The 15,847-nt window shown below is 43.9% G+C and overlaps 1 protein-coding gene across 2 annotated transcripts in view; it reads left to right on the top strand.

Annotated features, from left to right (window-relative positions):
• The window catches only part of TSPAN18 (tetraspanin 18), a 205,101-nt gene that overhangs the window by 27,983 nt on the left and 161,271 nt on the right, over window positions 1-15,847 (top strand). For both annotated transcript variants that reach the window (XM_033207771.1, XM_033207768.1), the window contains exon 2: window positions 10,185-10,271. The gene's annotated coding sequence lies outside the window, so the exon portion shown is untranslated. The remainder of the gene's footprint in view (window positions 1-10,184; window positions 10,272-15,847) is intronic.

Genomic DNA, 15,847 nt, shown 5'->3' with positions numbered 1-15,847 from the left:
GCAGAGCTTTTATCTGTCAACAAGCAATACATCAGGCTGGCAGTGGCCCAGCCTGGATCCTGTGGCCTGGCATCAGCGTGGGAAAGGACGTCTGAGGCTGAGCTGGTGTCCAGGGTCTCCCTGAGGACTCTGCCCCTTCTTGGGGCATAAGGCCAAGTTCTTGTGGCCTTGGGACTCAGAAGGGTAGCTATTTCTCCTAGGAGCCAGGAAGAGATGTAGGGTGGCTAGGGTTGAGAGTACAGGGCCAGGGTGGGGAGAAGAGGAGACAGAGAGAGAAATGGAAAGAGAGGGAGAGAGAGAGATGGAGGAGGGAAGAGGGAGATGGAGAGAGAAATTGCCAACAGAAGCTAACCAGGGAAAGGCTTATCACTGGGTTGGTCAACTGTCTGTCTCCCTTTGTTCCTTGCTACCTCTTCCAAGAAGTCTTCCTGGCTCTCCTCCTTCTCTGAAATCTGACTGACTTGGGATTCTAGGACATCAAGAGACTCTAAACTAGTGGTCTTCAATGTTATCTGGAAACTTAATATATAAATTATTAGGCAGTCCAGTTGTTGTGAATGAAGTGTCTGTTGTGTGTGTGTGGAGGGGTGTAGCCCCCATCTGTTCTTTGTGAGAACAAAAAGGAGGGAGGGAGGGAGGGAAGGGTTCCCAGGGGAATAACTTGGAATCATGAATCATAGCTACTCCCTTTTTTTCCCCACTTTTTTTTTTTTAGTTGTCATAAAATACACAACATAAAATTTACCATCTCGGCCATTTTTAAGTACACAGTTCGGTTATTTTAAATACATTCGTAATGTTGTGCAATCGTCCATGCCATTCATCTCCATAACTCTTTTCATTTTGTAAAATGGAAAATCTATATCCATTAAGCAATAATTCTTCCCATTTCCCTCTCCTGCCAGCCCCTAGTAACCTCCATTATATTTCCGGTCTCTATGATTTTAACTATTCTACATGTGGAATCATGCAGTATTTGTCTTTTGTGACTGACTCTTTAAAATGTAGCATAGCATTTTCAAGGTTCATCTATGTTGTAGCATGTCAGAATTTCCTTCTTTTTTAAGGCTGAATAATACACCATTGTGTAGATAGACCACATTTTGCTTATCCATTCATCTATCGATGGACACTTGAGTTACTTGCATATTTCAGCTGTTGTGAATAATCCTACTCTGAATATGAGTGTACAAATACCTCTTTGAGACCCTACTTTCTTTTCCTACTGTCGTGTTCCTGATCTTAGAAGAGAAGCTTTTGGTCTTTCAGCATTGAATATGATGTTTGCTAGTTGCTGTGGGTTTTTCATATGTGACTTTTACTGTTTTGAGATAGTTTCATTATATTTTTAGTTGAATGTTTTTATTATAAAAGGATGTTGAATTTGTCAAGTGCTTTTTCTTTTGGGTATATACAGAAGTAGATTGCTGGAGCATGTTGAATTTTTTTTCATTTTTTTTTTTTTTGTTTTTTTTTTTTTTGGGTCTCGCTCTATCGAGGCTAGTGCAGTGGCCATCTCAGCTCACTGCAAGCTCTGCCTGGACCCATTCAGCTGAGTAGCTGGGACTACAGGCTCTATTTTTTAATTTTTTGAGGAACTGCCATACCATTTTCTACAGTGGTTGTACCATTTCACATTCCCACCAACAGTGGAACAGGGTTCCAGTTCCTTCACATCCTAGCCAACACTTGTTATTTTCTGTTTTTTTTTTTTTTAATAGTAGCCAAGCCAGTGGGTGTGAAGTTGTATCTCATTGCAGTTCTATTTATTTATTTACACTTGATCTTAGCCAAATGGCTGATAAATGATTATTGATTGATTGATTGATTTGAGACAGGGTCTCACTGTGTTGCCCAGGCTGGAGTGCAGTGGTGTGATCTTGACTCACTACAGCCTCTGCCTCTTATGCTTAAGTGATCATCTTGCGTCAGCCACCCAAGGAACAGGGACTACAGGCATGTGCCACCGTGGCCAGCTGATTTTTGTATTTTTTGTAGAGACAGAGTTTTGCTATGTTGCCCGGGTGGTCTTGGACTCCTGGGCTCGAGAGATCCACTCACCTCTTCCTCCCAAAGTGCTAGGATTACAGGCAGTGTGAGCCACTGAGCCTGGTCTCATTGCACATTTTGATTTGCATTTCCCTAATGTTTAGTGATGTTGAGCATATTTTCTTATACTTATTGACTGTATATCATCTTTGGAGAAATGTCTTTTAATCTTCTCTGCCCATTTTTTAATTGGGATTTTTTGTTGCTGCTGAGTTTGAGTTTTCTGTATTTTCTGGATATTAATTCTTTGTGAGACATATGATTTGCAAATATGTTCTTCCATTCCATGGGTTGCCTTTTTGCTTTGTTTGTATTGTCATTTGATACACAAATTTAAAATTCTTTCATGAAGTCTGGTTTGTCTGTTTTTCCTTTTGTTGTCTGGGCTTTTAGGGTCATATCCAAGAAATCATTACAAAATCCAATGTCAAATTGCTCTGGCTAGAACTTCTAATACAATACGATGTTGAATAGAAGTGGCAAAAATGGTCATCCTTGTCTTATTCTTGTTGCTAGAAGAAAAGTTTTCAGTCTTTCACCATTGAATATGATGTGTGCTGTTTGCTGTGAGTTTTTCATATATGACTTTTACTGTTTTGAGATAGTTTCATTATATTTTTAGTTGAATGTTTTTATTATAAAAGGATGTTGAATTTGTCAAGTGCTTTTTCTTTTGGGTATATACTCAGAATTAGAATTGCTGGAGCATATGGTAATTCTATTTTTAATTTTTATTTTTTTTTTTTTTTTTTTGACGGAGTCTCGCTCTATACCATAGTGCAGTTTCTACTCACTGAGCTTGGGTTTACGCCATTCTCCTGCCTCAGCTCACGAGTAGCTGGGACTGGCACCATGGTCTATTTTTAATTTTTTGAGGAACTGCCATACCATTTTCTACAGTGGTTGTACCATTTCACATTCCCACCAACAGTGGGAACAGGGTTCCAGTTCCTTCACATCCTAGCCAACACTTGTTATTTTCTGTTTTTTTTTTTTTTAATAGTAGCCAAGCCAGTGGGTGTGAAGTTGTATCTCATTGCAGTTCTATTTATTTATTTACACTTGATCTTAGCCAAATGGCTGATAAATGATTATTGATTGATTGATTGATTTGAGACAGGGTCTCACTGTGTTGCCCAGGCTGGAGTGCAGTGGTGTGATCTTGACTCACTACAGCCTCTGCCTCTTATGCTTAAGTGATCATCTTGCGTCAGCCACCCAAGGAACAGGGACTACAGGCATGTGCCACCGTGGCCAGCTGATTTTTTGTATTTTTTGTAGAGACAGAGTTTTGCTATGTTGCCCGGGTGGGTCTTGGACTCCTGGGCTCGAGAGATCCACTCACCTCTTCCTCCCAAAGTGCTAGGATTACAGGCAGTGTGAGCCACTGAGCCTGGTCTCATTGCACATTTTGATTTGCATTTCCCTAATGTTTAGTGATGTTGAGCATATTTTCTTATACTTATGGACTGTATATCATCTTTGGAGAAATGTCTTTTAATCTTCTCTGCCCATTTTTTAATTGGGATTTTTTGTTGCTGCTGAGTTTGAGTTTTCTGTATTTTCTGGATATTAATTCTTTGTGAGATATATGATTTGCAAAATGTTCTTCCATTCCATGGTTGCCTTTTTGCTTTGTTTGTATTGTCATTTGATACACAAATTTAAAATTCTTTCATGAAGTCTGGTTTGTTGTCTTTTTCCTTTTGTTGTCTGGGCTTTTAGGGTCATATCCAAGAAATCATTACAAAATCCAATGTCAAATTGCTCTGGCTAGAACTTCTAATACAATACGATGTTGAATAGAAGTGGCAAAAATGGTCATCCTTGTCTTATTCTTGTTGCTAGAAGAAAAGTTTTCAGTCTTTCACCATTGAATATGATGTGTGCTGTTTGCTGTGAGTTTTTCATATATGGCGTTTACTGTTTTGAGATAGTTTTCTTGTATTTTTAGTTGAATGTTTTTATTATACAAGGGTGTTGAATTTGTCAAATGCTTTTTATGCATTATTTGATATAATTGTGTGGGGGTATTTTCCTCTTCATTCTGTTGATGTGGAGTATTACCTTGATTTTTGTATGTTTAACCATCCTTGCATTCCAGAAATAAGTCCCACTTGGTCATGGTGTATAATCATTTTAATATGCTGCCAAATTCGGGTTGATAATATTTTGTTGGGGATTTTTGCATTAGTGCTCATAAGGGATATTGGTCTGTAGTTTTCTTTTCTTGTAAGTGTCTTGTCTGGTTTTGGTATCAGAATAATGCTTGGCTCATTGCCCTTTTTACAGAAAGTAGCAGCAGAATATATTTTACAAAATTCCTGCTGCTTCTATGTATCGAGTGTTTATGATAGGCTGGGTACTGTGGGAATCATTTGCAATCTATTAGCTCATCCAATCCCTAGCTCAAGCCTGTGAGGTGGGACTATGATTGTCCATACTTTGCAGGTGGATATCCTGATATTTGCTGGGATAGAGAACTTTACTGAGGTCACATTGGTAGCAAGAGGCAGAACTGAGATTTAAACTCAGATCTATGGGGGCACACAAGCCTGACTTCTTAACCACAGTGCTTTACATTAATTTCATGCTGGGGGCTCCTCATCTCCTACCGTGTTTCCTACCCCTGTTGCAGATAGGCAGCAGGCTACACTGCGGAGTTAGTCCCTATGCAAAGCCCATTCACAGGAACCATCCAAACAGTGCTATGCTGTTCGGTTATCCTGACCCTTTATTGATTTTAGAGTTCCCCCAAAATGGCATCTTTTCAGGGCTTCTATCAGCAGCTGTCCTTCTGCTGTACATCAAGCAGTTTGCCTATCCCATGCCTGTTCACAGGCTGGCCTATTGAACACAGTTGGCAAAGCAACTACCCTGCATACTGGGGCTTGGCTTAGACACAGGAAAGCTTTGGTCTCCTTGTGGCACTGTTGAATTCTTCAGCATCTGGGTCAGCAAAGGCCAAGACAAGAGGCAGCTCTGACCACTCCTTCCTGAAGGCCTTATCTGTAGATCTACGGATACAGCAGGTGGTACAGTGGAGCGAGCTAGGGGTGATGCTGTTTGACCACGTGGTCTCTGCTCAGACCCACTGACTCTGGAAGACTAAAGCTAGGCTCTTCATAGTCCTAAGAGTCTCAGTTTCTCAGGGTCTAGAGAAAATTATATAAATAGTTGAGGGTCATTCATTCCCTCTCTTTCTCACCGTTAACCTAGTTCTGTCTTCCCACATTCAGTTAACTAATTGTTTTATAGATCCACTTGTCTTCCCCCTGTCCTTCTATTCATCCCTGCATTCATCCATCTCTCCATCCACCCAGTCATCTTCCCATCCCTCAACCAATTATAGCCTAGTTCCTTCTTTCTACCATTCAAGTTCTTTTATAAATCCATTCACTACCCATCCATCCATTTCTTCTAGCAACTGTCTATCCATCCAACTATTATTTGCAGAGTCAGTAACTGAGACTCATAGAGGGAGTAAGATACCACCCATATCTTTGAGGAACTCGTAGTCTGGTAGGTGGGAAAAATCACATGAACAAAAAATATACTATTACCTATACACACAGTTGGTGGTGTGAGCCCGGAGAACAATGACTTATTATGCCTGTTGAGAGAGTGGGAAGGTTTCACAAAGGAGTTAACTGAAAGAAGGTTTTGAAGGATGATTAGGAGTTTGCCAAGTGAGGGGAGGGGTGAAACTCAGGGTTAAGAAAGGAAGAGAGGAATTCCAGGAAGAGCAAACATCAGTGAAGTTGGGCTGAGCACACTCTGAGTCCAGGTGAGTACAATTTGACTGTGGGGTCTGTGCATATGGCAAAAACCTGAAGGTGGGCCTGGAAGGGAATTGGGGATCAGCTGATAAAAGGCCTTGTGTCTAGACAAAGGGAGGCCAGGGAACCCACTAAAGCAGGAGACAGACACAGTGTTCTCCGTTTATGGGCTCACTCTGACAGTGAAGGAGAGGGCAGAGCGGGGAACAAAGGCTGCAGGCTGGCAGACCAGCCAGGAGCCCGTGTGCAGCAAGCAGACAGCAGTAAGGGTGAGCCCATCCAGGGACTGGCAGGTTCTATGAGGATGGAGAGTCAAGGCTGCTTTGGGACACATGAGGTGAATAGAATCAGTAGCTGGGAAATAGACAAGAGTCTTTGATCTGGGTTTTGGTTGCACAGGGCTGCTCTGTTTGTGAAAATTCAGTGGGGTGTATATTCATGGTGTGTGTGCTATTGTGTATGTATGTTATATTTCAATTAATAAAAGTAGAGTAGGAAACATGAGGAGACATATTAAAGTTTCTCATCTGGGCCTCATCCAGGACACTGAAGTGGGCTGACCAAATTTTTCTTGTAAATTGAGAGTTCCACCCCTAGTTTGAAGGAAAGAAGAGAAGGAAGAAGCGCTAACTTTTGGGCCAGGCCTTGCAAAATGAGTGAAATTGGCTTATACTCATCAGAGTTACTGCCACCTATTAAGCTTTTGTATTTTGTGGATTCTAAGGCACACTTTTTTTTTTTTTTAACATCTTAATGTCTCTAAAACCAGGATGCATTGTACAAAAAGTGATGTCATAGTTAATTTAATTAATTGGTAGTGTTTTCTGTTTCTTAGAAGTACTTAAAATTACGGTGTCATTATAATCCATGGAGACTTGCATTCAAGAGCCATGATATCGTGTGCCAGGCTCTCTGCTAAGTCCTGCTACACATTTCTCATGGAATCTCACAACAGCCTGTGAGTCATCAGCTGTTGTAAGCCCTGTGTCATAGATAAGGAGTCCAGGCATGATGTAGGTAGGTCACTTACTCTGGGTCACAGCTAGTAAGAACTCGACTTAGGATTTCAACCTGTGCCACCTCAAACATTCGGGAGAACTGTGTACAGAGCAAGATCAAGTCTGGGGCTGGGAGGGTTGTCGGAACTTCCCAAAGCCCAAGACTAATCAGGTCAAAGGTGACCCCCATCATCTGCCCACCAGGCTTACACTCTGCTACTTGCACCCAGGACCGGTTCCTGCTCTTAGCCCTAAACCTTGGGATTCTTTTCTCCATCTCCCAGGACAGCTCTGGCTCTAATATCTGTAGTGACTCCCCTCCCCCGCAGAGAGGAGGGGACTGCAATGAGATCTCATGGGCACGGGGTGTGTGTGGGGGGAACATTCTAAGCCCAGCTGGTTTCCCTCACACAATGCAGATTTGCTCAAATGGGAATTAGGATTACTGCGGGGTTTTGCCTCTTCTGGCAGGCTGGTAATAAACTAATCTCCTCTGAGGCTGCAGGAAGGCAAAATTCCACCAAAGACGGGAGACAGCTTAAGGCTCTGGAGCGCAAAAACTGGAAAGTAATTTTGTTGTTGACAGGCGCTGCCCACACCTCTTGACATGCAGCCCGCAGCTCCTTCCCGGCGTGGCTGCAGCTTTTAATTCCGTTAATGTGTGACATTCACCCAGGCTGCGTGGCTGACAGGCACTCTTGACACTAATACGTGTTCTGTGCAGTCCCTGGAGCTCATAAAAGCTCATTATCAGTTCTGAGCCAGTAAATGCAGTTCCTGGCTCAGGTAGGCCCGAGTTCCTCTGCGAGGCTCCAGACAGTAGAGCAGGGACATCTGCGCCAGCCAAGTCCCACACACCTCCCTTTGTCCAGGGCCCTCGGCCTCCCAGGCCACTGGAATGTGCCTAGGGAAGCCATTCCGTAGGCAGAGCCCTGGGTTCAAATTTATATCCAAGAAAAGGGGTTCCTTCTGCCCTGCACTGTGAGGTGACTCAATCCAGCGTTTTGGGAAGGCAGTTTCTCAGCACTACCCAAAGGCGGAATGTGGCCAGCCTCTCCTCTGCCCACTTCTAAGCGTCTGGGCTTTGGAATTGCAAGAACATTTCTACACCAAGATGGGCACCCAGGGGGTCATTCCAGCGAAGCTATAGAGGCCAGAAATAGAAATATTTGACAGAGCCACGGTGGGAAATAAACAAATGGTAAATAAATTATGACCCACATGTACTATGGGATACTGTGCAGCTATGAAAAGGACTCAAGAAGATCCATTTTGGATGTGAAATCATGGACAAGTGATGTTGTAGAATGTGTATGGTAAGATCCCATTTTTGTAAAAAGTCACACTGCATGTGTAGTCACATAGGTTCATGCTTACACACACATGCATACATGCATTTGATTAGGTAGAATAAAGTCTAGAGGGTCTCACTCCAGAGTGTTTGCAGTGGTTCTACCTGTTAAACAGGATGGCTGGTAAGGAAGCACATACACTTTTGTAGTTAAAAATGAAAAATTTACATATACATACAAATAACTTGCCAAAGGTCATACCTATATATACAGTGTGTGTGTGTGTGTGTGTTTATGGGTTTATAAATGTAACAAATTCCTCTGATTGTAGTCTTAGTCTGGTTCATGATGCATGAGGTCCCCCTGCACTGACACTGCCTGGATGGACACTTGAGGCCCAGATAGCCATATAAAATGAGGTCCCATCCTCCAGCCAATCCCTGTTTCCTATCAGTTAATGGAAGTCCTGAGACTCCCTTGCATGCATGAGCTGCCCTGATGCTGGGGTCTGTGGGGTAGACCTTGAACTCATCGCCTTCCTGCTTACGCCCCTCCCACTGTGGAGATGGCACTAGCACCAGGCTTCCCATGGCCGAAGTTCTAGTCCCAGCTCTAGAACTAGCACTAGTTCTAGTCCCAGCAGTAGAACTTCCCATGGCCGAAGTTCTAGTCCCAGCTCAGCCTCATTTCAGTGGTGTGACCTTGGGCAAGTTATTTAACTCCTCTGAGCTCACATTCCTCATTCCTGAAATGGTGACACTTTCTTCTGGGGTCGTAAGGGGTGTCAGGATGATCATTATTATCATCCGAGAGACCTGAAACTTGATCAGGGCTTCCACTGTGCAGCTAGTCTCTGAGGGCAGGAGGAGCCTGGGAGGGGAGAGATTAGGGAGCTTCACTTTCTCCCCTGTGCTCTGGAGGCTGTAAGTTTTGCTCTTATTTCTCAGCTGTGCATGTGACTGAGCCAGTCTCTCGGGACTGGCCTGTCTCTGCTGGCAGGTATGTGGCCTGGACATGGTGAATTTGATCCTTCTCTGGTGACCTGGGGATGCTTCATCAAACTGACAGAAGGGAAGGGTTGGAGAGGCTGGACTTCTAACCCCACTGGCATTCTGGAACTGAGTTCTTTTTTCACCACCAGAGGCTTTCCTTACTGTTACTTATCTCTTCATGGATAGCAGACCTTGAAAGTGTTGGGTCTGCTCAAAGAGTCTGCATTCATTAGGCAATGATTAATTCTTTTTCCTATTTTCAAAATGACTCAGAAAGCCTTTTTTTCAGCCTAAGGAAACCGGAGTTCCCACACTAAGTTGATAATATTCTAGCTAGAAGCAAAGAAACACAGTGTGATGTTTTGATTAGCATGTTCAATGCTATCACATGGATGTACAGGCTCTGGGCTGACTTGGGGAGATTGAAAATATGCCCCCATTCACAGGCTCTGGAGACGCTATCCTGGGAAGCTTTGTGGGGCTGGTGCTTAGTCCTGCCTTTCCAGCTGTATTAGTCCAGTCTCGCACTGCTATAAAGAAATACCTGAGACTGGGTAATTTATAGAAAAAAGATTTGATTGGCTCACAGTTCTATAGGCTGTACAGGAAGCATGACAGTATTTGCTTCTGAGGAGGCCTCAGGAAACTTACAATCATGGTGGAAGGGGAAGCACGCACAGTGACATGGTAGGGACAGGAGCAAGAGAGAGAGGGGAAGGTGCTACGCACTTTTAAACAACCAGATCTCATGATATCTCACTCAAGAGAACAGCACCGAGGGGAGGGTGCTAACCCATTCATGAGAAACTATCTCCATCATCCAATCACCTCCCACCTGCCTGGATGGACATCTAAGGCCCCACCTCTGACATTGGGAATTACAATTCAATGTGAGATTTGGTGGGGACACATTTAAACCATATCACCAGCCATGGGTGCCCTGTGTGGCTTCTGTGCTTGCAGTGATGGAAGTAGGGAAAGGAGACTTTGGGGAGTGGGAGCCACATGTGGACTGAGGTGGTCCCCAAGGACTCCTGCCTTTTTGAAATGTGTTTCTCTGTCTTCTTTCTCTAGAGTGTATCCAGAAGCTACTGTCAGAAGGACACTGTAAGAGAACCTTAGCACCCCTGGACCCAAAGGAAAAGACACCAGTGGAAAGAGGTATGAAGTGGCAACGTGGCAGGGTGGCATCTTCACTTACTCGAACATCTTCACTTATTTCTCTCTTCTTCTCTTCCTGCCCTCCAAACCACCACTTCCGTGTGAGAGGGCTCTCAGCTCTTGCCCAAGGGGCACAGGGCAGGAGAAGGGTGGCTTCACTCTTCTCCTTACCCCTAGACATTTACTCATGGATAAGGGCAATGGGGCCACCTTGGTGCAGGAAGTGAGGGTTGATGGATGGCAGGGAGTGAGCCCTTTAAGGAAGAGTAGAGCTCCTGGGGGCTTCAGGCAGGGTCATGAGGGCGCATGGAATCTGTATCAAGGACCCCTCCCTGACCTCAGCCTCCCCCATACCCACCACCGTTTTGGGACTGTGAGAAGGAGATCGCTTCCTAGGGCGATTACCATCCCTCTGCCCTCAATTCTCTTTTGAACAAAGTCTAAATCCACAAGTACTAGGATCAATCACCACATTCTATGGTGAAACTGAGAACAGAAAAGCCTTGGTCTGCTTCGGAGGCTCTGGAAAGTCCTTCTTGAGCTGACCATGATTCTGGGACTGGTGATGGGCTGGGTGGCCTCATGGAAGCTTTCTGGATGAAAAGCCAAGATGTCTGTCCTCTGAGCAGCCTCGACCAACAGTGTGACTTATAAGTCATTTCCCTCATTGGGCCTCGTTTTCTCATTGTAAAATGAGGCAGCTGCAACTTGAATCTCTGTTCTAGCACTCACACCCTCCATTTCTGGGATTCCAAGACCAGGGCTGAAATAGAAGAAGTGACAGGTCAGGGGTTGGGAGGTTGTGGAAGGCCATGGAGAGGAGAGGGGATCTGAAAACTCCAAGGAGATCTGATTGCCTGTCTTGGGCAAAGGACGATGGCTCCAACCTTTGGTGGTAAATCTTAGGGTTTGAGGTGCAGAGGAACCTGGGTTTGAGTCCCTGCCTATCAGAAGAGAAACCAGCAACATGACGGAGGGCTTCATGCCCCAGGCACAGTGTGATGCTCATTCGCTGCACCATCCCATTCTGTCCTCTTAACCGTCCTGTCATCTTGCCACTGTGATCACCTCCACACTACGGAAGAGAAAACCAGGCCTCAGAGAAGTTAGGTAACTTGCCTAAGGTCACATAGCACTGAGTAATGTCATCGAGATTTGAAGCCACTGCCTGAACTGCCATACAATTCTTGTGTCTTTTGCTTGCTAAAGTCTGTGACTTGAAGCTTAAGATTAAAAATAATTAGACAAATCATCTCTCTGAAGCTCCATTTCCCATTAAAAACATAAAAATGGTTTGTCTCCTTGTCCTACACCTTTTTTTTTTTTTTAATTTTGGGCATCTCATGAAATCCCTGCAGGCCTTGATATTCTGATCTCTAAAATGGGACAGTGACACTTACTCATGGGTTGCTTTGGGGAAGACGAGGAAGACTTAGGAAGCTCCCCGCACTGTTTCCTATACGTGTGCCCTCCACACCCACTCCACCTGCTTCCCCTGCCTGGGCTGCTGGCAGGTGTATGGGGTGTGCAGATTGTGAAGTGCTGCACTACTGCCTAATGGCATTTTCTATTTTGGCTGCCTCCGTGCCCATAGTCGGAAAGCACTCGGCCACTTTCTTAGTCACCAATCTGATAGTTCACTCGCCCTTCTGGAGTGTGCCGCTGGCTGCCCTAGATTATTTTAGGCTGGAATCCAAGACAGGGTGGCCAGCTCCCAGGGGCAGATAAAGCAGGGCCAGGCTGAGGCTTTAGTGGACAGTGTGGGAGTAGCAGCAAGGCCTGGGGCCTGCTTGGGCTGTCCCTCACTGACAGCGTCTGTGTCCCATGGCTCACCCCACCAGCTGCCAGGACCATAATCTTAATTGTAAACCTCCTGGCAGCAGCTGCGCTGATCCCCACAGGAAGCAGTTGCCTTATCACAGAGCCTGGATCCTGCCCAGTATTCTTAATCTGGAGAAGGCACTGAAGTGAGTCAGGAAAAACTTCCCGTCCCCAGGACCTTTCTTCTTGGGGATATTTCTCCATCAGGGGAAGCCGTGGGCCTCAAGCCTTGGTGTGTAAGATGAAAAAATCTCTTTAAGTGCAGAGCAAAGCAGTAGGGTTGCTATTGTTCTTGGTTTACTTTCAGGAGGACAGCCCAGGGAGCAGAGCTATTTAGCCTTGCCCCTCTTGTTAGCCAGGAAACAGATAAACGTTATAGCATCACAGGGAAAATATAAAGACGACCATAAAGCAACAGGCAGAGAGGCATACGCTGTCATGGAAAAGCTTTGCTGGGGTTTTGGAGCTAGAAGGATGGGGGCTGAGTCCCAGCTCTGCCCTTCAGTACTGTTTGGCTTGGGGGGCGAGTGACTTGATCCCCCACAGCCTCAGTTTTCTCATCTGTAAGATGGGCAAAGAGCATGCACCCCACTGGGTGGTTGTGAGGTCAAGGTGACTACCGTGGGAAGCCCCTGTTTGCTTTGAACAATGGCAGCCCCCTTGGAATAGTGTAGCCTCCCAAGGTGACCTCCTTGAAGAGTGCCTGGCTCTTGGGATGTAAGAGCTGGGTGTTTGTAACCAAACAGTGGGGTTACCCTGGAGACACATACCTCCTTCTGTGCAAGATCTAAAAAAGGGCTGTAAGAGGGACCTGGGTTGTGTCAGCTACCTATCTTGATGTGCTATCTCTTAGAGCCACCTCAAGTGTGAGCAGTTCATCCCAAGTCTCTAGCTGATGGCTGACACTTCACTCACAGCCATCTTTACTGGACTTTTTTGTAGATAATTGTTAATCCTACCCACACTCCAGAAGGCAGTCATTGATAAGCTCTTTCAATGATTCCAGGCTTCGAGTCTAAAAAGCAGCAAGGTAAGGACCCAAACACAGGGTTCCTAGCCCAAGGACAGTGTGTTTGTGGGAGCTTCTCATGGCACTCTGTGCACCTAGAGGCACCCGCTGTGCCCACTGTGGCACTCTTCTCCAGTTCACCACCCAGTCTTGCACTGAGTGTGGTGCTAAGTCAGAAATGAAAGTCCCCTGATGTTTTCATCTCCCCAGCCAGCCCTTTGAGGCAGGCTGAGTGAGAGAAGGCAATTTCTATGGATTCCCCAGGCTTCAGTTTATCTTTTTTTTGTTATTGTTGCTCAACCTTTTGGTGTTCTATCTAAGAAACCATTGCCAACTTTGAGGTCAGAGAGATTTACTCCTGTGCTTTATTCTAAGAGTTTTATTTAGCTCCTACATTTAGGTCATTGATCTTTTTGAGTTAATTTTCATATATGGAGTGAGGTAGGGATTCAGTATCATTCTAGTGTATGTGGACATCCAGTTGTCCTTGCACTATTTGTTGAAGAGACTATCTTTTCTCTAGTGTATTGCCTTTGCTCCTTTGTCAAATATCAGTTGACGTATATATGTGGCTCTATTTCTGGGGTTTCTATTCTGTGCCAATAATCTGTCTGTACTTTCACGAATACCATGCCACTTTATTACTGTATCTTTATAGTAACTCTTAAAGTTGGGTAGTGTCAATTCTTCCAACATTGTTCTTCTCTTTCAATTTTGGGTTGACTATTCTGGGTGTTTTGCTTCTCCAAATAAACCTTAGAATCAGTTTGTTGATATCCATAAAAAAACTTGCAGGATTTTGGTTGGGATTGTCTTGAATCTATAGATCAAGTTGGGAAGAACTGACATCTTGACAGTATTGAGTCTTCCTATTTTTGAACATTGACTATTTTTCAGTGTTTTCATTTATTTACTTCTTTGATTTCTTCAATCTAGTTTTGTAGTTTTCCTCATACAGATCTTATATATATTTTATTAGCCTCAAATTTCTCATAATTGAGTATGATATTAACTATTGGTATTTTGTAGATGCTCTTTATCAACTTGAGGAAGAAGATCCCCTTAATTCCTAGTTTGCTGAGAGTTTTTATCATGAATAGGTGTTGGATTTTGTCAAATGCTTTTTCTGCATTTATTGATATGATCGTGCAATTTTTCTTCATTAGGTTGTTGATATGATGGTTTATATTATTTGATTTTTTTCTTTCTTTCTTTTTTTTTTTTTTGAGACCATCTTGCTCTGTTGCCCAGGCTGGAGTGCAGTGGTGTGATTTCTGGTCACTGCAACCTCTGCCTTTCAGGTTTAAGAAATTCTTTGCCTTAGCCTCCTGAATAGCTGGGATTACAGGCACATGCCACTATGCCCAGCTAATTTTTTTTTGTATTTTAGTAGAGATGAGGTTTCACCATTTTGGCCAGGCTAGTCTTGAACTCCTGACCTCGTGATCCACCTGCCTCGGCCTCCCAAAGTGCTAGGATTACAGGCGTGAGCCACTGCGCCCAGCCTATTATTTGATGTTTTAATATTGAACCAGTTCTGTGTACCTGGAATAAATCTCACCTGATCATGGTATCTAAGACCTTTTATACATTCTTGGGTTTAATTTGTTAATATTTGTTGAGGATTTTTGCATTTACATTCATGAGAGATATTGGTCTGTAGTTTTCTTGTAATGATTTTTTCTGGTTTAGGTATCAGCATAATGATGGTCTCACAAAATGAGTTAGGAAGTATTCTCTCCACTTCTATACTCTGGAAGAGATTATAGAGAATTGGTATAATTTCTCCCATAAGTGTTTGTTAGAATTCACCAGTGAACTCACCTGGCCTGATGCTTTCTTTCTTTGCAAGGTTTATTGATTAGATTTCTTTAATAAATATAGGCCTATTAAGACTGTTAATTTCGCTGGGCGCGGTGGCTCAAGCCTGTAATCCCAGCACTTTGGGAGGCCGAGACGGGCGGATCACGAGGCCAGGAGATCGAGACCATCCTGGCTAACATGGTGAAACCCCGTCTCTACTAAAAAATACGAAAAACTAGCCGGGCGAGGTGGCGGGTGCCTGTAGTCCCAGGTACCTGGAAGGCTGAGGCAGGAGAATGGCGTAAACCCGGGAGGTGGAGCTTGCAGTGAGCTGAGATCCGGCCACTGCACTCCAGCCTGGGCGACAGAGCCAGACTCCGTCTCAAAAAAAAAAAAAAAAAAAAAAAAGAAAAAAAAAAAAAAGACTGTTAATTTCTTTTTTGTGTGAGCTTTGGCAGATTGTGTCTTTCTAGGAATTGGTACATTTTATCTAAGTTATCAAATTTGTAGGCATAAACTTGTGCACATTTGTGGGCATAGAGTTGTGTATTTCTTTTATCCTTTCATGTCTATGGGACATTCCCATGTCTATGGGAACTGTAGTGATATCCCCTTTTTCATTTCTGATATTAGTAATTGGTGTCTTTTCTGGTTTTTCTTAGTTAACCTAGCCAGAGTTCTATTGATTTATAGATCTTTTCAAAGAACCAGCATTTGGATTTGTTGAATTGATTTCATGTTTTCTGAAGGCTACGTTTTAATCATGGCTCTATCACTAAGTATCTGAGGGATCTTATCGGTAAATCTCTTTGATTTTACATCTCGGTTTTTACATCTTCAGAATGGTGTGGCGATAACAATGCCTAGCCCTGAGTTGACTTGAGGGCAAAGGTCAAATGTAAGTACACATTCATTTATTCAGCAAATATTGGTTGAGACCCTA

Source organism: Trachypithecus francoisi, unplaced genomic scaffold, assembly GCF_009764315.1.
Source record: "Trachypithecus francoisi isolate TF-2019V2 unplaced genomic scaffold, Tfra_2.0 Lachesis_group8, whole genome shotgun sequence".
NCBI lineage: Eukaryota > Metazoa > Chordata > Mammalia > Primates > Cercopithecidae > Trachypithecus > Trachypithecus francoisi.
The sequence above is the reverse complement of the archived record's forward strand: the minus strand, read 5'-3'. Positions and strand labels throughout refer to the sequence as shown.